Raw genomic sequence first — 15,237 nt, 5'->3', positions numbered from 1 at the left:
TTGACGGGTTGACGAACCTTTACAGTTCTGTGTATGTGATGTGATGCTAGTTTTACTCAAATCAAACGGTAAAAAGGCTCATGAAGTGACTGTCAGAGCAGTTCTGGAGATGTTGTTCATGTGTTCACATCCTAGTGAGACAACAGACGCTGAAATCACCGCGAGCGTCACTCGTGCTTCAGTGTGTGTTAATAAAGGAAGACGTGCTTCTGCTCCATTCATTAACACAGACACCCAGAACATGCAGGATTCATATTTAAATAGACTGTTCCGGCTTAATATTTACAGATATTAGTCCATATCATGATTTGATGTAAGTGCAATGACCTATTTTTAATTAATTCATTCAAAATTTGGCAAATTACGTGTCATTCTGCGTTAAACTGTAAATTCCGTTTTTATGACTGGATTCCGCGATTCCCTCTGTGTTTTCTGCATTGCGTAAATCATAGGGCCCTAGTTGTGGTATACCAGCTTTATCTTGCAATCAACACACGCCACGACGTTCTCTTTACTTTTGCCCGCACCCTGAAAAAATCAAAACACTGCTGACTCCTTGCAGTATGCGATTTCTGTTCTGCGTCTTCCTTATCCCGTTAAAAAACATATTACAGTAACCATATTCCTTCCGTTCGAAAAAAGTTGCACTTACTGTTCGTTACAAGCAGCATTTGCCATCAGGCAGGTAGCTAACATAAACATATTTTTGCTAGCCTACCTGCTGCAAAATTACACCATTTGTACAAGACTGACAAGTAGATCTATTTAATCCAGTGTAATTTATCACTTACCACTATCTTGTTTTTTTCTTATCCTCCTCTTCCTTTCTCCTCTGGCTTCCTGAAGCATAATTCTGCTTCATGACTGCCGAGGAGGTTTTGTATTTTGCCGGCAGCAGAGATCACGTGGTTGTCTCCGTTGAATCCAACGGGGTCACTGTGTCCATTTCTTTTACTGTCTATGCTCATCGTAGGCAAGTCTCTATGGCAATGCACCGCCTTCAGGGCCGGATTAAGACCAAACTGGGCCTGATGCTGCAGCGCAAAAAGGGCCTATTTTTTCTAGGCGTTGGTGCATGTGCATTCGACACTCAAGCGCCAGCATGCTTAGCCTTTCCTGCCCAACTGAGGACCGCAGCTCTCCTTTGATTATTCCCAACTTTGAGATGCTCCGCTCGCCGGAGTCATTGGAAACCATCATGCACAGATAGATGGGCAACCCAATTTCGACATTTGAAAATGTCTAAGAAAGATTTAGCGATGACAAAAGCTCGTACAAGCTCTGCTGATTCGTTCACAGTCACCAGTTTCTGAGTGCGCATGAATGCATCACACTATATCAGCTTATTTTGACCGATTAATAATCAGTTAAACAGTTTAAAAAATAATTTATTTATTTTCAGTAAATTATATAAATAAATATTTAAATTATATCAAAATATTTAAAAAGGTTTGCTGCATGGTTAAAATTAGAGCCCGACCGATATGGATTTTTGGGGGCCGATGCCGATATTAACTTGAAAAGAGCCGATTTATAAGCCGATATTTTGATTTTAAACATAATCTGGATATTAGACCCATTTCCTATAAACTGCACTTACACAACATTCAATAGCAAAATATCTGCCTGTTCTATGTATGTGGGCTGTATAAATCATTTTCCAGAATGGATTATGTTAAAAAAAAAAAGCCTTAGATTACAGTCTCAATGACTAAACAATTGCACATCAAAAGTATATATTTTTTAATGATCAAAAAACAGTCTGGTTTTAAACATTTAACACTTTTACTTTCTTCCAGTTGAAGCTGGTTTTAACAGTCTGTGTGTGTACTGTAAATAAATTCTAATACTAAAGTTAAAGTATTTGCAGAAGTAGTCCCACACTTTGCTGCTACAGCATTCACCTTTTTCAGCCATATGTAGGCAGAAAGAGAGACAGAGAAAGAATAAGCATGTGTATTAATAATATCACCATGTATTATTACTCATGTCATCATTAGAATTATAATAATAATAAACTGGGATCTCCTACATGAGAAAAAATGAGAAATATATATATATTTTTTTATTTGTCAAGCAATAGATATTACCTACTTATATTTAACAATATTATTTCAACATTTTCCTGTTATGTCTGTAAAGCTGCTTTGAAACAATATGTAAAAAAAAAAAAAAAAAAAGCGCTTGTTCAGCTCACATTTATTTACATGTCCCCTCTGGTTTAATCATTTCTGACGCACCTACTGTAGTTACTGTAACTACACTATATTTGCTCTCACAGAACATCGTCTTGCCTACTATTACCGGAAGATTACGGAATCAATTCGAAGTTGAATGGTTAACATTAGTGTCATGAACACACCGCTGTCAATTTTGAGAAAAACCACCTTCAAACAAGTTAATAGCAAGCATTTAAGGGGCCTGCTAAAAAGGAAGCTATTAGCGTTAGAGTAACGTAACCAGCCTGAATTCTCCAAATTCCTCTCTGGACCTGAGGGTAGCCTCTTCTTCCTTGCTTCTCTCTTAATTCTCATCAGCAGGACTAGCGCTATCGCTCGCTTCTTACAACGGGACAGATACATGTTTGCTGCTGACCGAAAGGAGGAACAACAGACTATGAAAGAGCTCCCGCTAAACATTTTTAAAACTCCGCCTACGCCATAGCGCAGCGCAAATCGCGTTGTATCTGAAGGGCAACGCTGAACCCAGCGGCAAGCGCCGTGCATACCGCGTCCTGTGTGAAAGGCCCAATTACGCTGTCATTATGTCGGAAACACCGCAATAGAATAAGAATAAGTTAAACGCTAACGTTATAGTTTGACCTCCTATTAACGTTCGCGCTCTTCCACTGATAAACATGGTATTAGCTTTGTGGCTAATCTAATATAGCAATGCATTAGCGGCTGTAAGTGATGTTACAGAATATTTAGAAGTGATAATGATAGGAACGTTAGCTAGAACTACCACACAGTTTTTATATACAGGGTATGAACTAAATCTACAATCATGTCTCATGACGAACGACAGACTCACCGTCAAAACAGTAAGTTACATCTCCTTCATCTCCTTGGCTGATCGCTTTCTTCTGTAGTGGACTTCTGGCGCTGTTGTTAACTCTGGAGCTGCAGAGCTCCCTCTGGTGGGCACACTATGCAACACTCATAACATGAGTGAAGCATGAGACTCTGTTTCTCATGTTTCATCGGCCGTTATAAATGCCGATGCCGATTTAAATGCAATTAGCTTATATCGGCCGATAATATCAGCCGGCCGATATATCGGTCGGGCTCTAGTTAAAATACGCTACGTATATATATATATATATATATATATATATATATATATATATATATATATATAGAGAGAGAGAGAGAGAGAGAGAGAGAACTTGTTTATTAGTTTTTTAGAGAAAGAAATATTATTTCATTCAGAAATAGACAATGCAGACACAAAATGTTTACAAACCTTAGGCTATAATAAACACTAGGCTATTTTTTATAATCATTTGTCAGATACATCGCGAATACGGAAACTTTGATTTTGTGTCGAATGAGACCCAACGTTGGTTTCAGTTTCGTTTTAGCCTAAATTAATTGCTTTTGGTTTGTTGTTAATATTGCTATAGCTTCTTATATTTGTAATTCTTGTTCTTCTCTAAATACTGTTAATTGAAATTATTTTGTTGAGGAGTGAGGGAAAATACCTAACGGAGCTTCTCAAATTTATCGGAAGCTGAACAGTTTTCATTTGCTATATTAACCTCAAAATAATTGTTAGAATGAAATTTGGAGTCCAACTTTCGGACGCATATACAGCGTTACTTATTATACATTTACTATTATTCTTTATTCTTTATATTAAATAACATTTTAGCATCCAGATACGTTTGGAACATGGAAACATTTGGATTCGTGCCGAATGAGAGATGTAGGCATCAGCTTCACCTTAGATTAATTTGTTTTTGGATGACGTTTTTATAGCCTAAACTAATAACTGTTTTTTATAATGTTTTAAAACATTTTGCTTTAGACTACAGGCATTTTAGCCTTCTTTATTTCGGAAGTAACAGGGCTAAAAAAATGCGACGTGAGCCGCGACTTTTTTTTTATACTCAAAATGCAATCTTATACAAGTGTTTTTTTTTCTTCTTTAACAATGCAGCAAACATTTTTAAATATCTTAAAAATAATTTTTCTTTAAAGTGTTGACAGATTATTATTATTTCATTTTTTTTAAGTAGCTTACATTTGGACAAAATCTAGAGAAGATTTGCTGTGACTAAGCGTTAGATCTCTATTTCCTTTTCTTTTTGAGTAAAGAAAACGCTATACTTTATTATTATATTATTATTATTAGGCAACTTATAGGCAAATAATATTGTTTTTAAAAAATAACGTTATTAACTGGTATTTCTTCCACCCGAACCGGTTTGGGAACGGTAATAATATCAGAGGAACGCAGAACAGAAACGTTAAAATATCGATTCTGCTCGGAGTGAACCGATTTGAAAAAAAAAATCGTTTTCAAGCCCTACAAGAGTCAAACTTATATCAAATTTTCACAGTTAAAAAATACTGAAGTAAATTAACGACTAATAACTAATGTGTTTGAAAAATATGTTGAACTGCAGTCACTGATGAAAAGTGCATTGCAATGTTGAAAATTCTGCCAAATTTGAACCAATACATATGTATAAGCTATTTTGTAAAGCAAGATAAAATTATATTTTTATATTATAGGTGGTATTTTTAAACAGAAATGTTAATGAGTCTGAAAGGTTAACACTGATTAATTATTTTTTAATGTGGATGTGAAAATAATGTTGTTGTTGTTGTTTAAATGTGTGAATTTTTTTTTTTTTTTTGTCAAATTAAATATACAGTCGTGGCCAAAGGTTTTGAGAAATACATAAATATTGGAAATTGGAAAAGTTGCTGCTTAAGTTTTTATAATAGCAAATTGCATATACTCCAGAATGTTATGAAGAGTGATCAGATGAATTGCATAGTCCTTCTTTGCCATGAAAATTAACTTAATCCCAACAAAACCTTTCCAATGCATTTCATTGCTGTCATTAAAGGACCTGCTGAGATCATTTCAGTAATCGTCTTGTTAACTCAGGTGAGAATGTTGACGAGCACAAGGCTGGAGATCATTATGTCAGGCTGATTGGGTTAGAATGGCAGACTTGACATGTTAAAAGGAGGGTGATGCTTGAAATCATTGTTCTTCCATTGTTAACCATGGTGACCTGCAAAGAAACGCATGCAGCCATCATTGTGTTGTATACAAATGGCTTCACAGGCAAGGATATTGTGGCTACTAAGATTGCACCTAAATCAACAATTTATAGGATCATCAAGAACTTTAAGGAAAGAGGTTCAATTCTTGTAAAGAAGACTTCAGGGCATCCATGAAAGTCCAGCAAGCGCCAGGATCGTCTCCTACAGAGGATTCAGCTGCGGGATCGGAGTGCCACCAGTGCAGAGCTTGCTCAGGAATGGCAGCAGGCAGGTGTGAGCGCATCTGCACGCACAGTGAGGCGAATACTTTTGGAAGATGGCCTGGTGTCAAGAAGGGCAGCAAAGAAGCCACTTCACTCCAAAAAAAACATCAGGGACAGATTGATCTTCTGCAGAAAGTATAGTGAATGGACTGCTGAGGATTGGGGGAAAGTCATATTCTCCGATGAAGCCCCTTTCCGATTGTTTGATGCATCTGGAAAAAGGCTTGTCCGGAGAAGAAAAGGTGAGCGTTACCATCAGTCCTATGTCACGCCAACAGTAAAGCATCCTGACACCATTCATGTGTGGGGTTGCTTCTCATCCAAGGGAGTGGGCTCACTCACAATTCTGCCCAAAAACACAGCCATGAATAAAGAATGGTACCAAAACACCCTCCAACAGCAACTTCTTCCAACAATCCAACAACAGTTTGGTGAAGAACAATGCATTTTCCAGCACGATGGAGCACCGTGCCATAGGGCAAAAGTGACAACTAAGTGGCTCGGGGACCAGAATGTTGAAATTTTGGGTCCATGGCCTGGAAACTCCCCAGATCTTAATCCCATTGAGAACTTGTGGTCAATCCCCAAGAGGCGGGTGGACAAACAAAAACCCACTAATTCTGACAAACTCCAAGAAATGATTATGAAAGAATGGGTTGCTATCAGTCAGGATTTGGCCCAGAAGTTGATTGAGAGCATGCCCAGTCGAATTGCAGCAGTCCTGAAAAAGAAGGGCCAACACTGCAAATACTGACTCTTTGCATAAATGTCATGTAATTGTCGATAAAAGCCTTTGAAATGTATGAAGTGCTTGTAATTATATTTCAGTACATCACAGAAACAACTGAAACAAAGATCTAAAAGCAGTTTAGAAGCAAACTTTTTGAAAACTAATATTTATGTAATTCTCAAAACTTTTGGCCACGACTGTACAATTATGCTGAATTTCAGCCATCCAAGCCTTTAAAATACAGTGTATTAAAATGCAAGCACTGTTAATGCAATGCATTTTTTTATCAGTTACTGCAATCAGGGGCAGCTGTGGCCTAATGGTTAGAGAGTTGGACTTGTAACCTGAAGGTTGCAGGTTTGAGTCTTGGTGCTGGCAGGAGTTGTATGGGTGGGTGGGGGAGTGAATGAACAGCACCCTAAATACCCATGACTGAAGTTACCTTGAGCAAGGCAATCCCCAGTTGCTCCCTCACTGGATATAGCGACCCACTGCTCCGGGTGTGTGTTCATGGTGTATTCATTACTCAATGCTGTGTGTGTGCACTTGGATGGGTTAAATGCAGAGTGCCAATTTTGAGTATAGCTTACCATACTTGGCAAATGTCACGACTTTCACTTTTCACTTTTTTTCAATTCAACACACATTTTGTTGTGCTGAAAAAAAAATCTTGTTTATGTTTGCATTAAGATTATTTTTTCTTACCCCATGGCATATAATTTTACTTATTTTAAGTAAAATAAACTCATAGACCTCTGCCTGAATTCTTCACTCTGCAACTGGACTCTTGATTTCCTCACCGGCAGACCTCAAGTGGTAAAACTAGGCCAGTACACCTCCAGCTCCATCACCCTGAACATAGGAGCCCCACAGGGCTGTGTCCTGAGTCCCCTGCTCTACTCTCTCTACACACATGACTGCATGTCTTCGCACAGCTCCACGTCCATAATCAAATTTGCTGATGATACTGTGGTTCTGGGCCTCATTCACAACAATAATGAGACCGCATACTTGGAAGAGTTAGAGAAATTAACATCATGGTGCCAGGACAACTGTGTCTCTCTGAATGTGAGCAAAACTAAAGAACTGATTGTGGACTTCAGGAAGAGACAGCAGCAGCCCTATACTCCTCTTATGATCAGCGGGACCCCTGTGGAGAGGGTAAGCAGCTTCAAGTACCTTGGTGTAAACATCTCCGAGGACCTGACTTGGACTACTCACATTCAAACACAGGTTAATAAAGCCAGGCAAAGACTGTACCATCTGTGACAGCTGAGGAAATTCAGGGTCTCACCAGCAATCCTGAAAACTTTCTATTCTGGGGCTATAGAAAGTGTATTGACTCAGTGTATCTCAGTGTGGTATGGGAACAGCTCCAGTCAAGACTGCAAAGCCCTGCAGAGAGTTGTGCGCTTAGCTGAGCGCATTTCAGGGTCTGCTCTCCCCTCTCTGCAGGACATCTACCTCAAACGCTGCAGAAGCAGAGCTGCTAAAATCATCAAAGACTCCACCCACCCCAGTAACCATCTTTTCACTTTGCTGCTATCTGGTAAGCGCTTCTGTAGCCTGAATGCAAAAACCGAGAGACTCAGAAGGAGTTTCTTCCCCCAGGTCATCAGGCTCCTAAACTCAAAACCAGCCTCTTAACATCCTCATGCCTCCACTTAATGTACACTTTATCAGTAAGATATTCATCATTCCCTACCTCACATAGACACACTGACAGTGTCACCCTGTTTGCACATTTGCTTCTTGTACATTCCTGTGTATCTTAATATTTAAGACTACAGTATAATGCACATATGCACATTGTACATCCCTGTATATCTTAATATTTAAGACTACAGTTTACTTTCATGCACATTATTTTGCATTCTATATTTAATTCTACAATATACATCTTTTTTATATTTTATTCTTATATTTTTATTGTTTACTTTTATTTCATTCTTACATAGCTATATTTATGTATATTTTCATCTGTGTTGTTTTCTTTAATAATTGCACTGTCCATGGAGCGGACCAGACTCACATTTCACTGCTGGTTAAATATGCTATATATAATTTTGTATGTGACGAATAAAAATCTTGAATCTTGAATCTTGAATCTAAAATGCACTTAAATGAACTTGTTTGACCCTAGGAAACAAGAATAAACATAATTTTTTTAAATAGAAAATACATCATGATTTAAGAATTTTTTTTAAATTTGTACTTGAAATAAGAAATAAATACTCGGTAAGAAAAGCATTTTTGCAAGGTGAATGAATGAATGAGGTATATAAACATAGCTTACACTTTAAAAAGGGGAAGGAGACCGCAAGGAACTCTGGGTTTAATAAAGAAAACCTGCTCTCAACCAGGTTAGGTTGTAAGTTACCACAGTATAAGTTGCCGCCTTGGCCTACCCTGCTTTCTTGGGTTTGACACACCTCCTTTTTGGAACAGGCCCCTGGAAGACTAAATGGAAAACAACTTTTTGTAATAGCCTAAATAATCATATATAAATAACGTAATAAAAAATATTATTATATCCATCTTCTAAAATGTATTTATGTTTCCCAAATATACTGTGATAAATTTTTAATAATGATTTATATTTCAGATAATAATTATTTATATTTCAGAAGTGTCAAGATGGATTTCAAGGGAAATTCCGTATGCTATGTCATTAACCCGTAGGTGTCACGCCATATAAACCACTGTGGCTGACCTATTACTCGGTGTTTGCCAATATTTTTGCACAGAGAGTAAAAAAAATGCTTAGAACAAATTATAGATGATTGCCAAACAGGATTCATGAAGGGCAGACTTATAAGTAATATTATTCATTTGGTCCTAGGTTCAGTTGATTAGGCAAGGCAAGTTTATTTATATAGCACATTTCATACACAGTGCTAATTCAAAGTGCTTAACATAAAAGAAAGTAAAATAGTCATGAAGAAATAATAAAACAAAAATAAAAACAAGCAATTTTAAAACTTTGGAAATGATTTAAAAAAGGACTTATTTAAAATGAATTTAAAACAGTTAAAAATAGAAAATGATTTTACATAAAATACAGTGAATACGTAAAATACAGTGCATTCAGTTTGGAGATTGCACAGTGCTCATTCAATAAATGCACAGTTAAAAAGATGAGTTTTGAGTCTAAATTTAAATGTGACTAGTGTTTTAACACATCTGATCTCTTCTGGAAGCTGATTCCAACTGGGGGCAGCATAGTAACTAAAGGTGGACTCCCCTTGTTTTGTGTGAACCCTTGGTATTTCTAACTGTCTGAATGTTCTTTTAGGTTTATATTCAGTGAACATATCTGCAATATATTTCGGTCCTAGGTCATTGAGTGATTTATATATGAGTAAAAGTACTTTAAAATCAATCCTAGATTTAACTGGAAGCCAGTGTAAGGACCTGAGGACTGGTGTGATATGCTCAGATTTTCTGGTTCTAGTCAGAATCCTGGCAGCAGCGTTCTGGATGAGCTGCAGCTGTCTAATGGTCTTTTTGGGAAGGCCGGTGAGGAGCCCATTACAATAGTCCACCCTGCTGGTGATAAAGGAATGAACAAGTTTCTCCAAGTCTTGACTAGAAACAAAACATCTAATTCTTGCAATGTTTTTTAGATGATAGTATGCTGATTTAGTTACTGTTTTGACATGACTACTGAAACTGAGGTCTGTCTCCAGAATCACACCAAGATTCCTGACTTGATTTTTAGTTGTTTGACAACTAGAGTCAATGTATGCATTCACCTTGATAACTTCATCTTTGTTTCCAAACGCAATAACTTTTGGAAAAAGTAAAATAAAAATAAAAAATGTTTTTTTCCTTGTTTAACTGAAGAAAGTTCTGGCACATCCAACTATTAATTTCACCAATACATTGGCAGAGGGAGTCAATAGGGCTGTAGTCATTTGGAGATAAGGCTAGGTAAATCTGGGTATCATCAGCATAGCTGTGATAGGCAATTTGGTTCTTTCTCATTATTTGACTTTAGTGGCAGCATATATAGGCTAAACAAGAGCGGTGCAAGAATTGACCCTTGTGGGACTCTGTCTCTGTGCTGTGATGCGGTCGGAAACCAGATTGAAAATTGTCCAGGTATCCATTTGAGTTTAAGTATTTGTTCAGCTGACTAAAAACTACCTTTTCTATAATTTTGCCTATAAAAGGAAGATTAGATATTGGTCTATAATTGCTCAAAATGGTGTTATCAAGATTGCAATTTTTTTTTAACAACTGCAGTTTTCAGGTAGTTTGGAAATGTCCCAGAAAGAAGTGAGACGTTCACCACTTCTAAGAGATCTGCTTCTAAACAATTTAGCACACTTTTGAAAAAAGATGTGGGAAGTGTGTCAAGATTGCAGGTTGACGATTTTAGGTGCTGCACTATTTCTTCCAAAATTTTGCTATCAATTGCTTCAAAAGTAGACATGGTATCTTTTTGATATTGTGGCCAAATCTGTCTGACCTCTGCATTTCTTGAGGATGTGCCAATCCCCTTTCTGATATTGATGATCTTCTCAGAAAAGAAGGAAGCAAACTTTGCATTTGCTGTCTGAGAGCATTTCACTGGGAATCTGACTTGGGGGGTTTGTCAATCTCTCAACAGTGGCAAAAAGAGTACGAGTGGTGCTTAAGTTATTATTTATAAGGTCTAAGAAGAAATTCTGTCTAGCTGTCTTTATAGATGCTATAGTGAATTTCAAGTTTCGTCTTCCGCCACATCCGCTCGGCTTTTCTGCCATTGTCTTTTCATAGTCTGAACTGCTGTTGATCTTCTCCAAACTGATTTCTGTCTGTTTTCTTAATGACTATTATTGGAGCAATATCATCAATAACATTCTTAACTTTTGAGTTGAAGGAATCAAGGAGAATATCAACAGAGTCTGCAGAAATGCTTGGTGTTAAAGATATAGCCTCCATAAATAGTACACTTTTGTTCTCGTTTATGCATTTCCTTCTGACAGAGACAGATCTTGATTCAGTAGTAGCAGAGATCAATATATCAAAGAAAATACAGAAGTGATCAGATAGTGCTACGTCCTTAATAACAATGGATTAAATGTTTAGACCCCTAATGATGATTAAATCTAGAGTGTTTCCACCTTTGTGTGTGGGTCCATACACATGCTGAATCAGGTCAAAGGTATTTAGAACCGTTATCATTTCTTTTGTAGTTTTGTTTTCTGCATTATCTATGTGAATATTAAAATTCCCTGCAATAACGAAACAGTCAAACTCTGACGAAATCATTGATAACATTTCTGTGACCTCTTCAACAAAGGTTGGAGAGTATTTTGGAGGCCTGTAAATAATAATAAACAGAATGCATGGAGCACCTTTCAGCACAATCCCTAGATATTAAAAAGACAAATACTGACCAAATGACACTTGCTTGCATTGATAGACATCTTTAAATAGAGCAGCTACACCCCCACCTCTCTTAACAGTCCTGCAGACACTCATGTAAGTGAAGTTAGGAGGGGCTGCTTCATTGAGGACTGTTGCACTGCAGCTGTCTTCAAGCCATGTTTCATTTAGAAACATAAAATCCAGATTGTTTGCGGTTATAAATTCATTGATTAGAAATGATTAATTTTTTAGTGAGCGAATGTTTAAAAATGCTAACTTGATGGCAGTGCTTTGTGTCTTTACATCGATCTTAGTTTGATGCATAATAGGCCGCAGATTTTGAGCAGAGTTTGCCCTTCAGCTTGAAAAGGCCTTAGACTTTCTATCACGTGAACTGAAATAGAGAAAGGTACAGGCACACTGGGTCCCCGCTTGTTCTGTAAACATTTATGAATGTTTATATATGATTTTATATATATATATATATATATATATATATATATATATACACAACCAGAATTCCGGAAAAGTTGGGACGTTTTTTAAATTTTAATAAAATGAAAACTAAAGGAATTTCAAATCACATGAGCCAATATTTTATTCACAATAGAACATAGATAACGTAGCAAATGTTTAAACTGAGAAATTTTACACTTTTATCCACTTAATTAGGAAGCCATATGTGAACATGGTCCAGAAGCGCCGTCGTGTCCTGTGGGCCAAGGCTCATTTAAAATGGACTATTTCAAAATGGAATAGTGTTTTATGGTCAGACGAGTCCAAATTTGACATTCTTGTTGGAAATCACGGACGCCGTGTCCTCCGGGCTAAAGAGGAGGGAGACCTTCCAGCATGTTATCAGCGTTCAGTTCAAAAGCCAGCATCTCTGATGGTATGGGGGTGCATAAGTGCATACGTTATGGGCAGCTTGCATGTTTTGGAAGGCTCTGTGAATGCTGAAAGGTATATGAAGGTTTTAGAGCAACATATGCTTCCCTCCAAAACAACGTCTATTTCAGGGAAGGCCTTGTTTATTTCAGCAGGACAATGCAAAACCACATACTGCAGCTATAACAACAGCATGGCTTCGTCGTAGAAGAGTCCGGGTGCTAACCTGGCCTGCCTGCAGTCCAGATCTTTCACCTATAGAGAACATTTGGCGCATCATTAAACAAAAAATACGTCAAAGACGACCACGAACTCTTCAGCAGCTGGAAATCTATATAAGGCAAGAATGGGACCAAATTCCAACAGCAAAACTCCAGCAACTCATAGCCTCAATGCCCAGACATCTTCAAACTGTTTTGAAAAGAAAAGGAGATGCTACACCATGGTAAACATGCCCCGTCCCAACTATTTTGAGACCTGTAGCCGAAATCAAAATTTAAATGAGCTCATTTTGTGCATAAAATTGTAAACTTTCTCAGTTTAAACATTTGCTATGTTATCTATGTTCTATTGTGAATAAAATATTGGCTCATGTGATTTGAAAGTCTTTTAGTTTTCATTTTATTAAAATTTAAAAAACGTCCCAACTTTTCCGGAATTCGGGTTGTATATATATATATATATATATATATATATATATATATATATATATATATATATATATATATATATATATATATATATATATATATGATTATATTGATAGTGAAAAGTTTTATATTTTCTTTTGATTTTTATGAAGCATTTGACACCGTTAACCACAAATTTATGTTTGAGAATTCAGATTTTTTTGGCTTTGGTGATTTCTTTAAAAGGGTCATTTATACTTCATATAATGGGTTTAATAGCTCAGTAAAAATTGCAAATGGGATGCCCAGTATCTCCTTTATAATTTTTACTTGTAACCCAGACAATGACCCTTTACATGATCAAATATAATTTTCATGGAATCAGGATTTTAGAAAGAGAAATAAAATGCTGTCAATTTACAGATGATACAACAATATTTGTCAGAGATTCATTAGAATTCATTAGAAATAAAAAATGTGATTGATCGTTTGAATGACTTTTCATTGGTTCCAGGTTCAACTTCTTGATATTAATGGTATTCTTCTTTGTCTCTGCACTCCTAAACTGTAGCAGTACTGTGACAGAATTCCATACCAAGACAGTAAGAGGCGCCCCTTCTCCCTGTGTATATTTTTATTTTTTTTTAAGTCTTTTTTTCCCTGGCTTTTCCCCTTGCAGCATGGAATTCACCGCTCAGTCCAGCCCACCGGCCACTCCAGTTTTCAAGTCCGGCAACCATGCCTTTCACCCCAAACTTAGAGGGGAACCAAAGGAGAGGAAAGTGGTTGGTGCTATTGCCTAGGCTTACTCCAGTGTCAGCACTAGCCCCTTAGCTTGCTCCAGTGGTGGCTCCAGCTCCTGAGTTTGCCCCAGTACCAGCTCTTCAAAAGCGACTTGCTGTGCCTGGTCCTCCAGAGCACCCTCCAGTGCCAGCTCGTAAGTGGCAGTCCCTGAATCTAGCCCAGAGAAGGATTCTGTTCCCAAGTTTAGCCCCCGAGGTCTCCTGTCCCCGAGTTTGACCAGTGACGGCTCCAGCCATAGCAACCTGAAATGCCTATTTGAGTTTTAGCCCATTTTGTTCTCCCTTGTCTGGAATTGTGCATGTTCATGTCAACCTTGCAACATTTGTTTTCCCTTTTCCTTTTGATTATTAAAATTTGTCAATTTTCCTATGTCTCTTCACTTCAGCAGCAGTACTGTGACACAAACATTACTTTCAATACAAATAAAATTAGGTATTTAATTCCTAATCTTATCTTTGAAAAGAATACAGCGGAATAACTTCTAAAACATACTGGCATTCTAAATTTCAGTGCATTGAAAGGAATTATGCATTGTTGTTGCCTAAAAAATATTGTATCCATTCTTCCATTCATCCCCCTTCCTAATCCAAACTAGGTGGTAAGCGTTGTGTAGGTCTAACTTCGTGAAAATGGTCGACCCCTGCAAGAGTTTGAAAGCTGAAGACATCAACAGCAAGGGATGACTATTCTTGACCGTTATGTCATTCAGCCCCCGATAATCAATGCAGGAGCAGAGCGATCCATCTTTCTTCTCCAAGAAGAAAAACCCCACCCCAGCCGGAGAGGAAGAGGGACGTATAAACCTGGCTACTAGAGACTCATTGATGTATTTCTCCATGGCCTCACTCTCAGGACCGGTGAGCAAATAAGGGCACCCCTTAGGTTGAAAGGTGCCAGGTAAACTTTCACACAATCATACGGGTTGTGCGGAGGAAGGGATGAAGCTCAGGACTTACTGAACACCGCTCTCAAGTCATGGTAAGCTGCTGGAACATTTGCCAGGTCAACCGGCTCCCCCTGTAACACAGAAACAGACATGACAGGGGATGAAGCAGACACCAAACACTGAGACAAACAAAATGGACTCCAGTCCAATACAGTGTGGTGAGCCCAATCAATGAAAGGGTTGTGGTTAATAAGCCAGATGTGCACCAAAACTACTGCCATGGAGGGAGAGTGAATGAGTAGGAATCATATTTAATCGGTGTGATTGCCAGAAGTGAACGAGTCCCATGAAAGCTGTTATCTTGGTGAAAGGAATACTGCAAAGTGAATCAGAAATCAGAATCAGAAAGAGCTTTATTGCCAAGTATGCTTGCGCA

Source organism: Carassius carassius, chromosome 7 (assembly GCF_963082965.1).
Source record: "Carassius carassius chromosome 7, fCarCar2.1, whole genome shotgun sequence".
NCBI lineage: Eukaryota > Metazoa > Chordata > Actinopteri > Cypriniformes > Cyprinidae > Carassius > Carassius carassius.
The sequence above is the reverse complement of the archived record's forward strand: the minus strand, read 5'-3'. Positions refer to the sequence as shown.